At 40.5% G+C, this 17,942-nt stretch overlaps 1 protein-coding gene across 2 annotated transcripts in view; it reads right to left on the bottom strand.

Annotated features, from left to right (window-relative positions):
- The window catches only part of LOC139755860 (carbonic anhydrase-related protein 10-like), a 94,357-nt gene extending 77,585 nt beyond the window's left edge, over nucleotides 1-16,772 (bottom strand). Inside the window, exon 1 of one of the 2 annotated variants that reach the window (XM_071674494.1) lies at nucleotides 16,626-16,772. The gene's annotated coding sequence lies outside the window, so the exon portion shown is untranslated. Of the gene's footprint in view, nucleotides 1-13,260; nucleotides 13,561-16,625 lie in introns of those variants that run through there. The other variant, XM_071674495.1, reaches the window with a different exon arrangement.
- Nucleotides 16,773-17,942: the final 1,170 nt, after the last annotated feature.

The following is a 17,942-nucleotide window of genomic DNA, read 5'->3' as shown; positions in this document are numbered from 1 at the left end:
GGAGGATGATAGACCAACGCAACGGGAGGATGATAGACCATCACAACAGAAGGATGGATGATACAAAACGCGTGATGGACCAGTAAACGAATTTGTTGAACCTGTATTATACATCAGTGAACCTGACATTTCATTTGCAAAACAAATATCATTTATCAACACGTCAAAGGGATTTAAAAACAAAACAAAATCACACTCTACGTAAAGTTAAATTAAAATGATTTTTTTTTGTCATTGTCTACAGCAAAATTAATCCTCACAAAATCCAGTGCAACCCTGATATACCGAGGCGATATTACCCTATATACAAAAGCAATTATTTTTCGGTATGATATATATTACTGAGCATGGCCTATCTATACAGGCGTGTCATTTATATCAAATACCCGATGCACCTGGTTTAAAGCAACAAATATCTTTGTATGCTGTTAGAGTTTTCAGCATTTTTACATTCCATGATATGAAGAAGAAATATAAAGGATATATATATATGTATACATATATACATATATATATATATATATATATATATATATATATATATATATATATATATTTTTTTTTTTTTTTTTTCATACTATTCGCCATTTCCCGCATTAGCGAGGTAGCGCTAAGAACAGAGGACTGGGCCTTTGAGGGAATATCCTCACCTGGCCCCCTTCTCTGTTCCTTCTTTTGGAAAAAAAAAAAAAAAAAAAAAAAAAAAAAAAAAAAAAAAAACGAGAGGGGAGGATTTCCAGCCCCCGCTCCCTTCCCTTTTAGTCGCCTTCTACGACACGCAGGGAATACGTGGGAAGTATTCTTTCTCCCCTATATATATATGTATATATATTGAAAAGATATAAGAAAGACTTCCACATGATTTATGAAGTTTTGATATAAATTGGAAATATGAAAGAAATATACGAGATTTGTACTTTGGAATGGTATTAAACATGTTTTCACATTACGTAAGATATTCAAAGTATATTGAAGAAATGAATACACAGGCGATATTTTTCATCCAACTGAAGCCTTGCGAAGGGTAGAAAATATGGATATTTGGGATTTAACGATATTCGATGTGAAGAAAACAACAAGAAGGAGCAAAGACACATCAAACAGTAAATACACTCAAATTTAAACACGTCAGACAAGTTATTTCAATTTTTCTAACTATTCTTTTCCATCTTATCAACTCTTCCAATCTGACCTCAAAACTTGACCTACTTCGCAGCAGTGTATTACTTTTAGTTCTACTTCCTACAGTTTCTAAAGGATTACGATGGTATCTGGAGGTAGGCCTGCAGTGTTGGGGGAAGGCAAGAAAATGTTGAAGAAAACGTGCGAATGTCTGGAGGTAGGCCAGGAGTGGTGGTGAAGTGTGAAGGATGTTGGAGGAAAAGAGCGTGTGGTGGAGACTGCCAAGAATATTAGGAGGAGGTCAGATGTATTGTTGGAGCACTAACGATATTGCTGGAAGACCAAAGGCATTTAGGATGACTAAGAGTGTTGGAGCAATTCTAAGAGTGTTGAAGAAAGGCAAGGAATGCTGGAGATGTATCATCATCAATGTTGTTGGAGAAGCGAAAAGGAAAAGTTAAGAGGGAAAATGTCCAAGGTAATCCCCCCCCCAAAAAAAAAAAAATATTTGACAGACATCAATATCCAATTGACTGAAAGGTAAAATCTTGTTGCGTCCAAGTTTAAGATTAAAGTAATGGGGTATTCAGGGGGCGATAGAAGAGGACTTCTGATTGGAATTGGTTAAAGAAGCCATATTAAGGGCGACACATCCCCCGGACATGGAGATTGGAATTTGATTGGGTGAAATTCTCTAGGCCCGTTATGACGATTGGAGGATCTGATGACTCGATAGGGAGTCGTGATTGGAACTGAAATTAATTGGAATTTAGCGAGACTCGTAGGTGACGCTCTCCTCTCAACAAATTGTCTCATTAATGGCCTGAGCTGATCTGAATGACAAGTAAATGCAAATTACGAAATCTGGTTATTCCTTGGAACGTACAAATGCTGGTGTATCTTGCAACTTACATAACAATATGCTCATATGTACAGTGTGTATAATCTTCTCTGTCTCTTTCTTTCTCTCTGTCTGTCTGTCTGTCTGTCTCTCTCTCTCTCTCTCTCCGTCTGTAGCTCTATCTATCTGTCTATCTCTCAGTCTGACACTCTTTCTCTACGTTTGAATATGGCAGGTATACCACGTCCTTAATCCTTAAAATCTGTACAGTTATGATATTTTTCATAACTGATGCCTAGTTTTTGAAGTTGTAACAAACAGTTGTACGGATCATGTGTTACTAAGATTTCTCTGGTTCTTCCAAAGACGATTCAGGACAAGGACTATCCAATATTTATAGACCAATGACATGCACAACTCTGTCCTCTTCCTGTTTAAATAAGCAAATATTGCACAGACAAACAGACAGACAGACTGACTGACAGACAGAAATATTCAAGATCCACTCCATGAAAGTTATATATGCAAATTCTGAGTATCATGAAACCCATTTCATAACATATACCACCTTCTCTTTCCTTTGACGTACTCAACTCACCCTCATTGTCTCTACCAACAAGTAGGAATCATATGAATCCTATCAGTAAATGAACATCTGACTGCTGAGGTGACATTAGATTTCTTTCTTGATGATTTCGATCCAGAAAGGAGCATTCAAGTCCTATAAATTCACGAACGAACATACATAATCATCATACAACACCTACGTATTCTAACTATCTGTAACTTCCCCCACGAATTTTTGTACCTACATAGAATTGTAAAGTTGTATTCGCACACGCTGTATTTTTTTTCTCTCAACTGGTGGTTGCCTGTGTGGTATCAGTAGTTAAGGAAAGTGCATGTCAGTCACCAGCTGTCAGTGTTTCAACAAGCTGTCAGACATCGCCTCCACCTCTGAGAAGCAGTACGAATTTCACAGAGGGAAGCAGCATTTACATATTCCATGAGCAGGTTGTACTGCAGCCAATAGGACGGCAAATACCACGACATTTCGCTCTTAAATGCCCTCTGATGACAAGCAAGAATGTGAGCCATGATGATGGTTGTGGGCAAGACAGACACTATGATCTATTTAGCGAGTAAGACATTGCTAGGGTTTGCAGAAAGACACGCATATCTATCTATCTATCTATCTATCTGGATTTGCAGAGACATTCTATACATCTATATATTTCTTTCTTTTTTTGGAGCTTCAGAGATTCCTCTTTCAGTTTCAGCACGGGATTTTTTTTTTTTTTTTGATCCCCAGGTAAAAAAATGTGAGGTTTTTTTCTGGCGTGCGTGTGGAGGGGGAGGTCTTCACAGTGACCATTGAGTATTTAACTTTTATGATTTTCCTTCGTTGCTTTCCTTATCTTTATCTGACTTATGTTTTCACACACACACACACCCACATATATATATATATATATATATATATATATATATATATATATATATATATATATATATATATATATATCTTTCTTTTCTTTCATACTATTCGCCATTTCCCGCATTAGCGAGGTAGCGTTAAGAACAGAGGACTGGGCCTTTTAGGGAATATCCTCACCAGGCCCCCTTCTCTGTTCCTTCTTTTGGAAAATAAAAAAGAAAAAAAAAAAAATTGAGAGGGGAGGATTTCCAGCCCCCCGCTCCCTTCCCTTTTAGTCGCCTTCTACGACACGCAGGGAATACGTGGGAAGTATTCTTTCTCCCCTATCCCCAGGGATATATATATATATATATATATATATATATATATATATATATATATATATATATATATATAATATATATATATATATATATAATTACTAAAATAAACAGCAACCACAAAAAATATGAAACGAAACGTGGCCTGAACATTCATGAGAGTGGATGGCATGCAAGCGATAAAATGAATTGGGGCGATGTGATGTACGGAGGGCGATTTACTGTTCGTGGGCTGAACCAGGGTGTATAAGGTATTCCGGAGATACCACATAATAAGTCGGTGGAGCTTGTCTATGGATAGTGGGCTCTGGCTCCAGTACAATTCACATGGAAGAGAATAAGTGGATATGAGCAAATAAGGCCATTTTTCGTAAGTTCCTGACGCTACCTCGCTAGGCCGTAAAACGAATAAGTAAAGAAAAAGAAAATCTCTCTGCATATGTATGAATACAAACGAACAGAGGCATTCGTAAACATGAGAATACAGATGTTAAAAAAAGTAGAAACGCATTTTGTTGCGGCCAAAACAGTGGCGAAGAATGTCTGGAAACCCAGATCCATCTGGAGGGCGATGCTCCGTTGTTTTTTTGACTGTTCGCCGAGTCAGTCATGATCGATCTTTCATCGGATCAACGACAAAAATAAACATCTCTTTTTTGTGTTCCTCAGACGACCGTGGAAATGGATGGTAACTGAAGTTCCCTGTGAATTATAAGAATAAACAAACAAACAAACAGTAGCAACAAACAAGACTTCCAGCGAGGTAAACAAAGTTGCACCACACGACTGGAATTTCAATCTCACCAGGACGCTCTTGCAACGTTGTTGCCTCCCACATGTGACTCAACTACCGTGCGACAGTAACATCGAGAGTACCGTACGAAACACTGGCACTTCCGACCATCTGCCCACGAGACATGAAGCCGTCTCATATATATATGTGTATTTTTTTTTTCTCCATTTTTCCTGGACCACCGGGAACTGTAAATTCAATTTGGCTTCATGTCCCCCCTGGCGACGCTGGGGGTCATGAAGAACACTTGACCCTGACGAAGATAGCGACGTGACCAGGCCGTGATGCGCGCGCATGGGGACAGGAAGAGCCCCTGGACCTAACGATATTCTACGGGCATGGAAGATCCCTTGATCATGGCAAAGGCTAGGGATATGAAGAGCCCTTGATCCTGATGAAGCTTTAGGGACATCAACAGCCCTTAGACCTCAGCGACACCTCGTTACCTTGACGAACACCAAGGACATGAAGAACCCTTGGCCCTGAAGTTGGATCTTAACGACACTTCGTTACCCTGACGACACAAGGGACATCAAGAGCCCTTAGACCTTACCCAACTAAAATAAAAACTGTCCCTTGATTAACGAAGGTCGTTTTCACGTTGAACGTCTGGACAAAACAAGTGCTGTTGAGTCTCTTCAGAAATACTGTAATAGTTTCTGTTCCTGACCGTCCTGGAATTAAGAATAATGCCTATACTTCCTGCCTGTGGCATATCTAACCCGTCCTGGAATAAGATAATAGAATAGGGCGTCTCACATGAGATATTTTTCCTAGGATAATATAATGAAGGAGGGAGGGAGGAAGGGTGGTGGAGGGGTTGGGGGCGTTGTGGTAATAACGGCATAAAAAACTGGCTGCAGCGACCTTGCTCCTGGGCAGTATATACCTCGAGCTGCCTCGCCTTCGTCAGGCGGTGGCTCACGTCTTCACTGTACACCACTCCGGAGGTGGGTGGAGTCAGACATGAATTCGAGCGTAAGCGCACCGGATCTCATCTCCTCTTCCTCTGTCTCCTGCAATGGCCTCCCTCGTGTGAGCATGAGAGAGAGAGAGAGAGAGAGAGAGAGAGAGAGAGAGAGAGAGAGAGAGAGAGAGAGAGAGAGAGAGAGAGAGAGAGAGAGGTGGCGCGTGAGAGAGTCACCAGATAACGCAAGATACATAGAGGGTACTCACTGTCTCATTATGAGCACTAGGGGATGGAAGGGTGTGGGTGGACGGGCTCTGATAACCCCAGCATGTGTGGGGTGCTTCTGTGGGGCTCCACAATGTCTCTTACTCCTTCGTACTGACGTAATTCCCTCCAAAATACAGTTTCCTACTTGGGGTATTCCTACACTTATTATATATTGGCAGAGGAAAACCGTATTTACACTTTCAGTTCCCTGTCTATCTTAATGCCATCTATGAATCATATGCATAAGCTCCTAGTCATGACTTTGAAAGGCAGGCAACTCTGAAAGCAGGGCGATAAAACGCCAAATTGGCAACTCGCTTCCCGGGCCGTCACCAGCACCATCTATCGGCGGCAATGATATTCAGGCGACGGAGGAGGAGGAGAACCTCCCTCCCCTCTGCTAAAGAAATAGTGTGTCCCGCAACGCGAGGGAGGTCGCTCGTGATGTTGATGATGATGATGAAGCTGACGGAATATCGGGAAATTTTACTGAATGAGGAGACACGTAAGAAGATTTGATGCTGGGGCGCAACGAGGCTAGACTTGGTCTCCCCAGGGCAGAAGATATGCAAAGAAGGCTTCAGAGTTGAGGCTTGATATTCACGAATATATTTGAGTAGAAATTTTTCTTCTCAGGAGCCAGAGTCTAAATGATATATAAATATATATATATATATATATATATATATATATATATATATATATATATATATATATAACTGGACTGCTCGAGGTATACACAGCAAGTGAGAAGTCACTTGTTGACGAAAACGTACCCAGTCTCGTAAACGAACCTCTTACTTGAAAGGAGTCCATCCTTTCCCTGCTACTGCGTGTAGCGCAGTCTTGGAGCGGCAGGAACCCCTGAGAAAACTATATTTGGTAACACCAGCATCCCCTCAGAGATGGGTCCTGGGGTAAATATAAATAAGTAACACAAAACATACATTTTTGTTCAGTACGTGATTACGGAGGACGCATTTGTGTATGCCTGACGACACTAGTAAACACAGACGAACGTTTGTTGTGTAAATCTAGACGTTTGTGTTTGAACAAAAACGTTTGGTAATACGTTTGGTACAACAGCCGGACGCACTGGACTTGAAAAAAAAAAAAAAAATGAACGTACTAATGACTTTCTTGCTTTTTACCTTTTTTTTTTTTTTTTTTTACCCCGCCAGACAACATTTCTCAATAGAGAAAAAAAAATCTGTTCTCTTATTTGTCGCCTTCAAATAGATTCCTGCTGAGCTGCATCCAGGGATGATGAAAAACACACACTGGCAACTGTAACGAGGAAGAGTGTGATCAATATCTACCACTCTTTTCTTCCCGCTAATTCATTATAGATTTATTTTTCTTTTTACCCAATCTTTTAAACTCTCGATCACGGGAAGAAATCATTTTTCAGCGCCTGGGACAGAGGATGATAAAAATGATTTTGGCTACGATAAAAAGAAAAAAAAAAAAATGAGAAATTGATTTTATATCACGTAAATGTTTTCTGGTCCAAAGACGAATCATATCAATGAAAATATAGCTGTAAAAATACTTTTCCCCATTTTATATGTTTCAGTTATATGAAAATTTCAGCATTCAGACTTTCACACGAGTTAAATTTTACTTGTATTTTATAGATTGTAATAACGAGTCATAACGTAATTTGATGGTTGGGGATTACTGACAGATCAAATTTTCGTTGTAAGTTTTTCAAAAAAATTTTTCTTTCCACGTTAAAGCAACGTCAAACGTAAAGAATTTTGAGTTTGACGATATTTGAATCAAGTTTTTTTCTTCTCTGCTTCTTATGGGTTCGTCTCTCAATCTATTGCTTGTTGCAACACAGTGTACGATAATTCCTTCTGAGGATCAATCCAGGAACCATTCATGTACAATGATTTCTTTCTCAGGAACCATTCATGTACGATAATCTCTCTGAGGAACATTGATGTGAAGTTTACCCTATATTCATTCCGCGTCCTCGAAGGTGTATACAGCTAATGTAAACCCGAGGCCAGTACTTTGTCATGGACCAGAAATGGTAAACTATGGTATACCGCATCCTCCAAGCGCGGGTGAGGTGAAATTAAGATTTATTTAAAGAATTAACATTAGAGATCTGTGTATGTGAGTGACGTGAAGCCTACAATCTACATGTAATCAACAACAAGTGATTACTGAGGTGATAAGTAATTGACAGCAAGTGGTTCTCACGTTGGTATGACTATAGTACCAATCTGAATAAAGATATATAAACGTTCAAATATATATTTTTCATGTGATGGTGTAGCATTAGTAAAGCAGTACACGTTATATATATGTTCGACACGATCAATTTTCATTTTATGAAATAGGAAAAATAATCAGAGCAACAATCCATTTGTTGCATTTACCTTATCAATATGAAACTGTAGCATGAGGTAATAATACAGTGATGTACTAAGCGTTGTAGTGAGTAATACAGACGATTGAAGAAATGGACAAAAAAAAACCCAAACAAGAAAATACATCGTAATCATCATTTTTCGTAAAAAATTCATCCCTGACCATCATCACACACGAAGCAAACCTCACCGACGTAAGGAACACGTCGAAACCATGTCAATTTACTCGATTGGTAATGACAGACAGACAGATGAACGGACGGACGGACGGACGGACGGGGTCAAAGCAATATGCCATCCACCCACCTGACGGTGAAGGCAGGAACAGGAAGGGACTGACTGTATATAAACAGAGCCACACTGCTGGATGTTATACCTGCGGTCTGGAGGACACTGGAACAGGCAGTTGTGAACTGTTTGAGATCAACACCAACTGCAAGTTAAGGTTTACAAGCTGGGTTTTGTGTACACACACACACACACACACACACACACACACACACATATACATGGTTTAGGGTGGGTGGGTGGGTGCATGGGTTTGTGTGTGTGGAAGAGAAAGAAAAAGAAGAGTGGAAGAATACATTTCTAGACACCATTCTCAAATCTCATTCATCATGAACAAGGTGGATGATAATCTTATTCATCATGAACAAGGTGGATGATAATCTTATTCATCATGAACAAGGTGGATGATAATCTTATCCATCATGAACAAGGTGGATGATAATCTTATTCATCATGAACAAGGTGGATGATAATCTTATTCATACATACTTTGTGTATCAACAATTCGTACATTGTACATTAAACCCCATCATCAGAGCTACTCCAGGTAAACAGCACAAGAACGAACTAACATTCCCAAGAACGTTCAGCTATGAGACATCCAAAATTGAAAAGGTATATAAAAAAAACACGACGTAAATGTGAACACATTCACGCCAAATCACCAAACTCGAGAACAACTTGTAATTTTTTCCCAAACCTCGTATTATCAACAGATTTGTTTCTTCGCACAATATTTCAACAGCTTTGAGGAAACATTTCATCAGTTGACGTAGGAAAGCAAGATATAATCAAAGATTTTTCTTAACTCATCAGAACAAGATCGAACACGCGAAAAACACTGTACGTCTAGGAGGATACTGAACCCGTAAGTGGGTTTAAGTAACACCAGATCGTGTCTGAGTGGATGTGAGCCTCATGATAGAGTGGTCGGAGTCTCTCCTGGGAATGGGAAGGGCGGGGGATGTTGGAGGAGGGTCGCCACGCGCATCATACACATCTTGTGGTCGTCAGCGCCGCACCCTGAATGGGAGAGAGAGAGAGAGAGAGAGAGAGAGAGAGAGAGAGAGAGAGAGAGAGAGAGAGAGAGAGAGAGAGAGAGAGAGAGAGAGAGATCACATCACCACTGCCAACTCGAACTGACCTGACCCACCACTGCAAGTGACAACACACGTCACCACCACCACTGCCAGAACCCATTACCATCACCCAAGACCATTACCATCATCACTACTCACCTACCACCATTACCACCACTACTATAACTCACCCTCTAAAACCCTCACCCCTTCTTCACATCCGGCCAAATCCTCCTCATCCCCCCCCCGATAAAAACAAACAAACAAATAAACCCCACCCGATCAAGATAACAAATAGACCTCAAGCGTTCCCGATAACGGAGAAATATATCGGGATTACAACAGCGTCACTACATCATTCTGTAATGAACCTGTTTGTCCGTTATAACTCTTAACAAACGTCAATTACGAGGTGAGGATAAGCAATTTATACTGCTCTTCTGCCACCTTTTTCTACCTGTGATGGTGTGTGTGTGCGTGTGGAGAGAGAGAGAGAGAGAGAGAGAGAGAGAGAGAGAGAGAGAGAGAGAGAGAGAGAGAGAGAGAGAGAGAGAGAGAGAGAGGCTCTCTTTCTCGTTGACCGCCAATCCAAGTGTCTTACATGACCTCACTTCGTAAGGGGGGAATGGCAGGTGTCGTGGGTCAAAAGCAAGAAATCTTTCTCAAACACGATCATAATTCTTCGTTTTCTCCTGGAGTGGATGATGTGTAGTCATATAGGTCAAGACACCCCATAGGATGGGGCAGGTGAGGTCATGTGTGGTGTACAACGGAACAGAAGACGAAGTCGCATCTTGCTAATACAATCAACGTATTCTTCCTACTTCTTAAGTAATGTAGTTTAGATAGCACCGGAGTGAGTGATACATTTTTCAAACAATCTAAAGATTTTGAATTTTGAATATTTCGTGGGAATATATTTTATAATGCAAGAAATATTTTTCCACACTGAAGCACATCTGTTTACTGAGAACTGATAAAAAAAACACGAATTTGGTTGATAACTGATTTCAGTGGGATGTGTTCGCAAAGGATATCAGTAACGTTGTACCCAGGGATTTACAATTAAATCGCCATATCATATTTTCATTTCAAAGATAATTACTACTAAATACTGAGATAACATTTAATCACATGTTCAATACGATTTTATTACAACAGTTAAAAGGTTTTACCGAACAGAAGCTCATATGTATAGAAATCTATATATATCCTCCAGTATATATACATGTGGGGGTTCACATTCCTGCCTCTCCTTATGAGGCGGGGCCCCTCATTAAGTACAACTTTAGCTTCTTCCTGACAGCTGAAGTGCTCTCATAGAATGAGGGATGACATGTCTCTCTTCCTCATCCACACTATGACAAAAGTGTGTATCTTGTATGTACAGTGTATACTTTGTGTACGTGTACGTGTGTGTGTGTGTGTGTGTGTGTGTGTGTGTGTGTGTGTGTGTGTATGTAGGGCTAATGGAGGGGGGGGGGGTGTCTGGCTGATGTAGATGGCGCGAAGAGATAATGAGGAAATAGGGTGATGAAAAGGACATGTTCGGGTGATGAGAGGGAGGGTCAAAATTGCGTGGGATGATAAGATGTATCCATGAGAGTAAGGAGGGTGCGTGCTGATACGGAGGGCGTGGAATAAGAGAAGGAAGGGCGTGAGGTAATAGGGAAGGTACAGGATGACAGGAGGAAGTGTTACATGTAACGCATTACTGTTACTGCCGGTGGACACATGACCTCGCCTGTGACATACAGTCCTTGTATGACCCAAGTTATCTGAAGCCCTTAGCAATACTCAGTCTCCCAGAGCGATCCTACGATTACAGGAGAGTTGACGATGGAGCTGCCTTGTGTCTTTGTTATCTCTTATCAGTGGCAGATGATTGGTATCTATAAGAACTCCACCACCGTTACCACCAGCACTACCACCACTACCACCACTGGGGTCCATCATGACTAAGCCAGGTCTAAGTTCCCACTCCTCACTTCGACTCTGCCAACTCACTTCGATGTCCACAAGAATTAATCTTAGCCTCTGTACAGACCTACAACCGTTGATGTCTCTCATTCATCTACTTTATCTCATTTCTCTTTTTACTCTCTCTCCTCCTGTTCTTCCTCATTCTTTCTTTCATACCTTACTCTCCTCTCCTCATTCTTCTCCTCCTCGTGCCTCATAAATCCTAATTAGCTGTGACGAATCGCTCATTGTTCTCATATTTTTTCCCTTATAGTTTTGTTTAACTCAGAGACAGGGAGGGGACCACCTTGCTTGTCTAACACCTGAGCCAACATTTAGAATTCATAAGCGAATCCTCGGCGAATACTTGATTGCGTCTACAACGATGGCAAACTGAGGTGTGTGTGTGTGTGTGTGTGTGTGTTGTGGCAGGTGTGTGGCGACTGGGATATGTGTTGTGGCAGGTGTGTGGCAACTGGGATATGTGTTTTGGCAGGTGTGTGGCGACTGAGGTGTGTGTTGTGGCAGGTGTTGGCGATTGGGGTGTGTGGTGACTGAGGTGTGTGGGGACTGGGGTGTGTGGTGACTGAGGTGTGTGGGGACTAGGGTGTGTGGTGACTAGGGTGTATGGGGACTTAAGTGTGTGGGGACTGAGGCGTGTGATGACTGAGGTGTGTGGGGAGTGAGGCGCGTCCCCTATCCCTCTATGTTAAGCAAATGAGACCAGCAGATGAGGAACTGGTTATCTGTGACCACAGAATGATTTCAGATCCTTACCTCTCGAAATATCATGCCATCCCTCAAACATGTCTGACATGTAATAGTGGTGAAGGTAATGTTCAGGTTCTAGTGAAAGATTCTATAGTGTTTTTATTAGCTTTAACTAATCCAGAATATTACACTAGACCTAAAGGAACATAATCCAAACGAACGAATGATTTTAATTGAGGTTGAGGTAACCAGCCGTAATAGATTCAGTAGGTCGATCTCAGCTCTTCCTGGGGCAATTAATTCGTGTCAGTCGTTGACTGTGGTGACCGCAGGTTAATACTGCGCGACCCATGAACCACTTTGACCTTCTCCAGGTCAGGTTTACGGTGTCTTTAATAGCGGGTTTTGTGATCCACCACAACACGATATCTGGTTATCTAGCAGGGCACACGATCGCGGGGTAACATTACGGGACAATATTTTGAGGTGCAGTTGCAGGAAGCTACCACAGGGCACCTCATACCGTTATCATGGGAATTAGAACAAGAAACTATCATAATTCTGGAAAGACATTATCTTGTGTGATGTACGACACTATAGGAGGAAAGGATACGAAAGAATCACTACACAGGCAAACTTTACGAATAAAATACAACAGAACTTTCCATTCTCAGTATGTGGATTGTATCATCATTTATGTCCAAGACACTTGGTAACAGCTCCTCAACCCAGATCTAATGTAAGACTCCCCACTGACACACGTACAGGAACTATAGTAACACTACATCATAAATCCTACACTAAATTCCCCCCCCCCCCAAAAAAAAAGAAGCCAATAAACCTCCTCCAGTATTAACTAAATCTTGATACAACACATGTAAATGAAACGTCTCGCTTATATGGTCGAATAAGATTCATTCGTCAAACGAAGCATTTCTTTTTCCAAGAACTTTGTCTTGTAACATCGCTTCGTAAACATGAACTTTGGGGCTGTAAATGATATTCAGGAAGTTTATTTCCTCGATGTATAACCGAGATCTGATTTAAAATTGATCTACAGATATTTAAACATTATTTAACGAATATCGTGGACGTTCTTCTAAATATCTTTAACAGACGTACATACAAAACTAATCGTTACTTACTGACTCATCAGCTCTTGTATGAAGCAGCGGCTAACTAAACGAAGCAACTCATTATCTTCAAAAAAATCTTCAACAGTTTTAAGCCATAGCCTTCTCTATTCCATATAGAAGTTCTATTACTCAGTACATATATATAAGATCACTGTAATTCAACATTGTTATCTTTCCATTTACACAAGAATCATTTTAGTCTGTTCAGGAGGAATATTACATCCTTTTCCAGCTTGTGAAACACATCGAGTGAGACGGTTTGGGGAAGTTCGAGAAAGTCTGAAGCCTTGACCAGCACGGTTCGTCCGATCTCCCGCCCAGCCGGACGCACACTGACTCCTGAAGCCAGGTTAGGCACCTTATATAGTGTTTCCCCTCTTGGTGCCAGAGGCGGCAAGATAATGATATTAATTATTACCCCTCGTTACCTTCATTTGTCGACTGTATTGGCGTTTGTTGGTTCATTTCGCGGGGTTCACAGGGATTATATTGGTCGATTCATTTTCCAGCCAGGTATCACGAAATTTCGCGCAGTGGAACAATCGTTAATATCTTTGTCTCCTGAATATATATATATATATATATATATATATATATATATATATATATATATATACACGTGGGAATACTTCCCACGTATTCCCTGCGTGTCGCAGAAGTTGACTGAAAGGGGTGGGAGCGGGGGAGCTGGAAATCCTCCCCTCCTGTTTTACTTTCCCGAAAGAATCTTTTCGTGCCTTTCCAGGGTCTTTAGAGCCCAAGCAGCACCACCTATACTTCCTAAGGACTCTGAAGGACGCTTCCGTCAACAAGTGTCGGGCGTTGAACTAGACCTAGAAGGATCATATCTTCCTCAGCGTCTCAATAGGTAGTATGGAGACAGCACGAGGGGCAACCGATGAGGAAGATATTGGTGATGGGAAGGGATAGTTTGTATGGGAGGAATGAAACACCCATCTCCTCTTGCTAGCGAACCACATGCTGGAGAGGATAACTGGGGGACCAGCTCGGGTGATGGGCTGGTGCTGGGGAGGGAGGCAGGGAGGACCAGCCCTGCCTCAGGACCCTGCCATCTTTACCTCCCGCTGCTCGTTTTAATTGCCTCTCTGACGGGCTGTCGAGTAAGAAACCCTAAGACGAATGACGCAACACGGCCATATAACCCCGGGACACCTGAGACCTTGGACCGAAATTGAATTCCACCGACTATCCCAACTCTCTGATGATATGCAAATGAAAAACTTAGTGAAATCTGCCCCGCGTTCTTACACCGCCTGATGGCAGACGCAAGTGAAATGTAGGCAGACGGCCCACGCGCCAGTTCCACGAACAGAAGTGGACACAGTCAGTGGTATCAAACGTGTTGCAGTTCAGCTGGGAATGTGGGAGGTTAGGATTGTGGCATAGCGCCTGTCGAGGTGTGTTCTATCGAGGGAGGTCAGGGCTGTGGCACTGGGTCTCTCGAGGTCTGCTGTGACACAAACTGGGGTTTGTTAGATTTGCTTTTAGTGTATTTTCAGGCAAGATGTAATTCTGGATGGGGTGAAATACTTGTGCTTTTTTCTTACATCCTGGCTAGCCTGGATGAATCATACGATGCTAAAGCAACAAAAAGAATATAATTCTTTGAGTAGAATTCATAAAAAACACCAAATTTTATCTTATCTATCAAGAAATTTTACCTTTATTACTTCCCCTCACGGATAATAAGTAGCTGTCCATCCACATTAATTCTAATTCTATTTCTTCTGCGTTTCCGATGTTAAAGGTTGGTTTTGGGGACGTGTTACTCGCTGATATAGAGCATTATGGCTACCCAGCACTGAGGAGAGAGGAACCTTGTGTCTAATAACATCCTTCGAGTTTCTAAACAAGTCAGAAGTTGTTGCTTTTCTAAACAAAGTCGAATAACGTAACCCAATTTTCTACAAGCGAAATTACAGACAGACGTAACATTTTGACAGAACTTGTGAACGCGCTTTCAAGGCCGAAACAAACACCGAATGCTGAACTAAAACGAAAATGCATCGAGCATGTCGCCTCTCTGGGAATGCGGTTTAATTAGAACGCACGGTATATGCAGTGGAGTGTATGCAGTTACACCTGGAGCGAGGCAAGCATTATAAATGCAGCAGCTGATGGCCCAGCCCCACTGTCGAGGGATATATACATATATATATATATATATATATATATATATATATATATATATATATATATATATATATATATATATATGCCGCAGAAACCTGAGATGCGACACTAATTTGAAATTCTATAATGCTAGTAATGTTATGGCGGTTCTGGGTCGTGTGATACATGCCATGGCGTGAGTAATGCGGGATGGGAGAGGATCATGGCGGAAGTGAACCGAGTCATAATTTATATCTATCTTGTTATATTTCTTGCTATATTTGTCTATGTATCTATCTGTCTATGTGTTTATATACTGTATGTATATATATGTATAGTGTTAGGAACAGACAATATTCTCATTTCCACACATACAGTCGCAAGCTGCCGAGAGAGAGAGAGAGAGAGAGAGAGAGAGAGAGAGAGAGAGAGAGAGAGAGAGAGAGAGAGAGAGAGATTAAGGGCAAGTTTGGTATACATATCTCACATCGTCCAACTGTGGTAAGGATGATATTCAGTAAAATACTTTCAAAATGACTACACACAAAATTTTTTTGTACCGATCAAATGAAGATTTTCCCATAAGAACAGATCATAAATGTAGAATACACGCAACATAAACACTAAAGACTATATCTCACTAAAAAATATGACAAAATCTTTAATGACATCTAAAATATCCCAAAGATATTATCCTCCCCCTACCCACCTTTTTTCAAATATCCTAAATTGCATTTTCCAAAAAATATTTCACTTGCAAATAAAGATTGGCTGAGTGTTTGATGATCAAAAACGTGATTGTAAATCATGAACTTTTACTGTAAACAGCTCAGCTCTACTGTAAACAATGAAGTTCTACGATAAACAAGGGGGTTGCAACCAGTGGCGATCTACTGTAAACAAGTGAATTCTATGGTAAACAAAGGAAATCTAATGTAAACATAGGATTACTACTGCAACAAATTATTTCCACTGTAAACAAGGAAGCAATATAAAAAACAGAGTTCTATTGTAAACAATGAAATTCTACTGTAAACAACGGATTTCTAATATAAACAAAGGAGTTCTTCAGCGAAGATCAGAGTTCTATTAATCTCAAACAAGGAACTACATAAGATTGTTTTCCTTGGCATTCATACACTCAGTGTAATGAGACGTTGTATGTGTTTATCGTAATAATTATTCAAAACATCAAATTACATTCGATCTCGACTCATCTTAAAGAACCATCTTTTTCTCACCGTATATGATGAATTATTGACTGGCTCGTCCGATGAGTAGCTCGATAGTAGAAATACGTAACGAACTGCTTGTTACACACTGTTCACTTAATCCACCTTCTTCATGAACAATAATGTACGCTTTCTACGAGCCCTCAGGCCCTTCCTTGGAGGCACTGTGATGCGAAATACTATGTAATGTACGTATCGTCAAGCAAGAAGGGTTCACCAACAACCTAAACACACACTACGATCACCGCTTCAGAAAGCACTCTTTTCCTCATTCCCTCGTGAAGAAGAATATATGTATATACTAAGAGGGGCAACTACGGTACATTTGTATGCCGTCGGGTGACACATACACGGCGCCATCTCACGATGGGCAACCGAACTAAAACAATAAAAGAAAATTGATTTTTTTCTCATCACAGAAAACAGACGTTACTTTAGGGGTAACTTTAACATCTGTGTACTTTTCGGGATTTGTCCTGGAGTCAGACTTTATGGTTATTTAGTGATTTAATTCTTAATAATTCTTATATCTAGCATCTACTGATAAATGTTTTTATATATATTATATTTCGCAATCATGATAATTACAGTTGAATTAGAATATATAGTCTTCTGTTTCTCTGAATAGCGTATTTGGACTGACTGTTTAGAGATAAATTACTGAATAAACTTAGATTCGTTCAGATAATGCCATTAATGGTATGACACCATTAGCGATACATTGCATAATATTAGTGACTTAATGCTGACTGTACCAGCTTTATCCAACGATTTGCCAATAATTGCAGACTTTCCGCCTTATTCTCACGATTAGCCAATCCTTGCTGACGGACCAGCTTCTGTGTACGATTAGCCAATCACTACCAGTGTTCCCACTTCGTATTTTCCTTCGTATTTTACAAACTATGTATGAAATACGGTAATCACGAGGTGAATGAGAAAAGATCATAATATCAAATAAAAGTTGGTTCAAAATTGAAAGAGAAAAGAGAAAAAAGATTGACAGACAAACGAGTGGCAAACATATATTTGTTTTTACAAGGAAAGTAAGTGAAGGCTCGGGGAAGATGTGGTTGTTGATTTGATACGTCAGGCAAACAATAGCTGTAAACAAACTCTCCAAACTTTTGTTATTATCCTCTAATGTTTGTCTCACACTTCATTTCTTTCACAGAACAAAGTTGGCCAAGCAAATATTTCTCATTTTCCCTCCTAGTGAGCTGTAGCCCCGCTGGCATCTTCCTCACATTTGTCTTATCTTTATCTTTAATATTCCTCAGAACTTTTGTTACTGGAGAGCGAAGCCAAATGAGTGTCTATTGTGTT

The sequence above is a fragment of the Panulirus ornatus genome, chromosome 20 (genome assembly GCF_036320965.1).
Source record: "Panulirus ornatus isolate Po-2019 chromosome 20, ASM3632096v1, whole genome shotgun sequence".
NCBI lineage: Eukaryota > Metazoa > Arthropoda > Malacostraca > Decapoda > Palinuridae > Panulirus > Panulirus ornatus.
The sequence above is the reverse complement of the archived record's forward strand: the minus strand, read 5'-3'. Positions and strand labels throughout refer to the sequence as shown.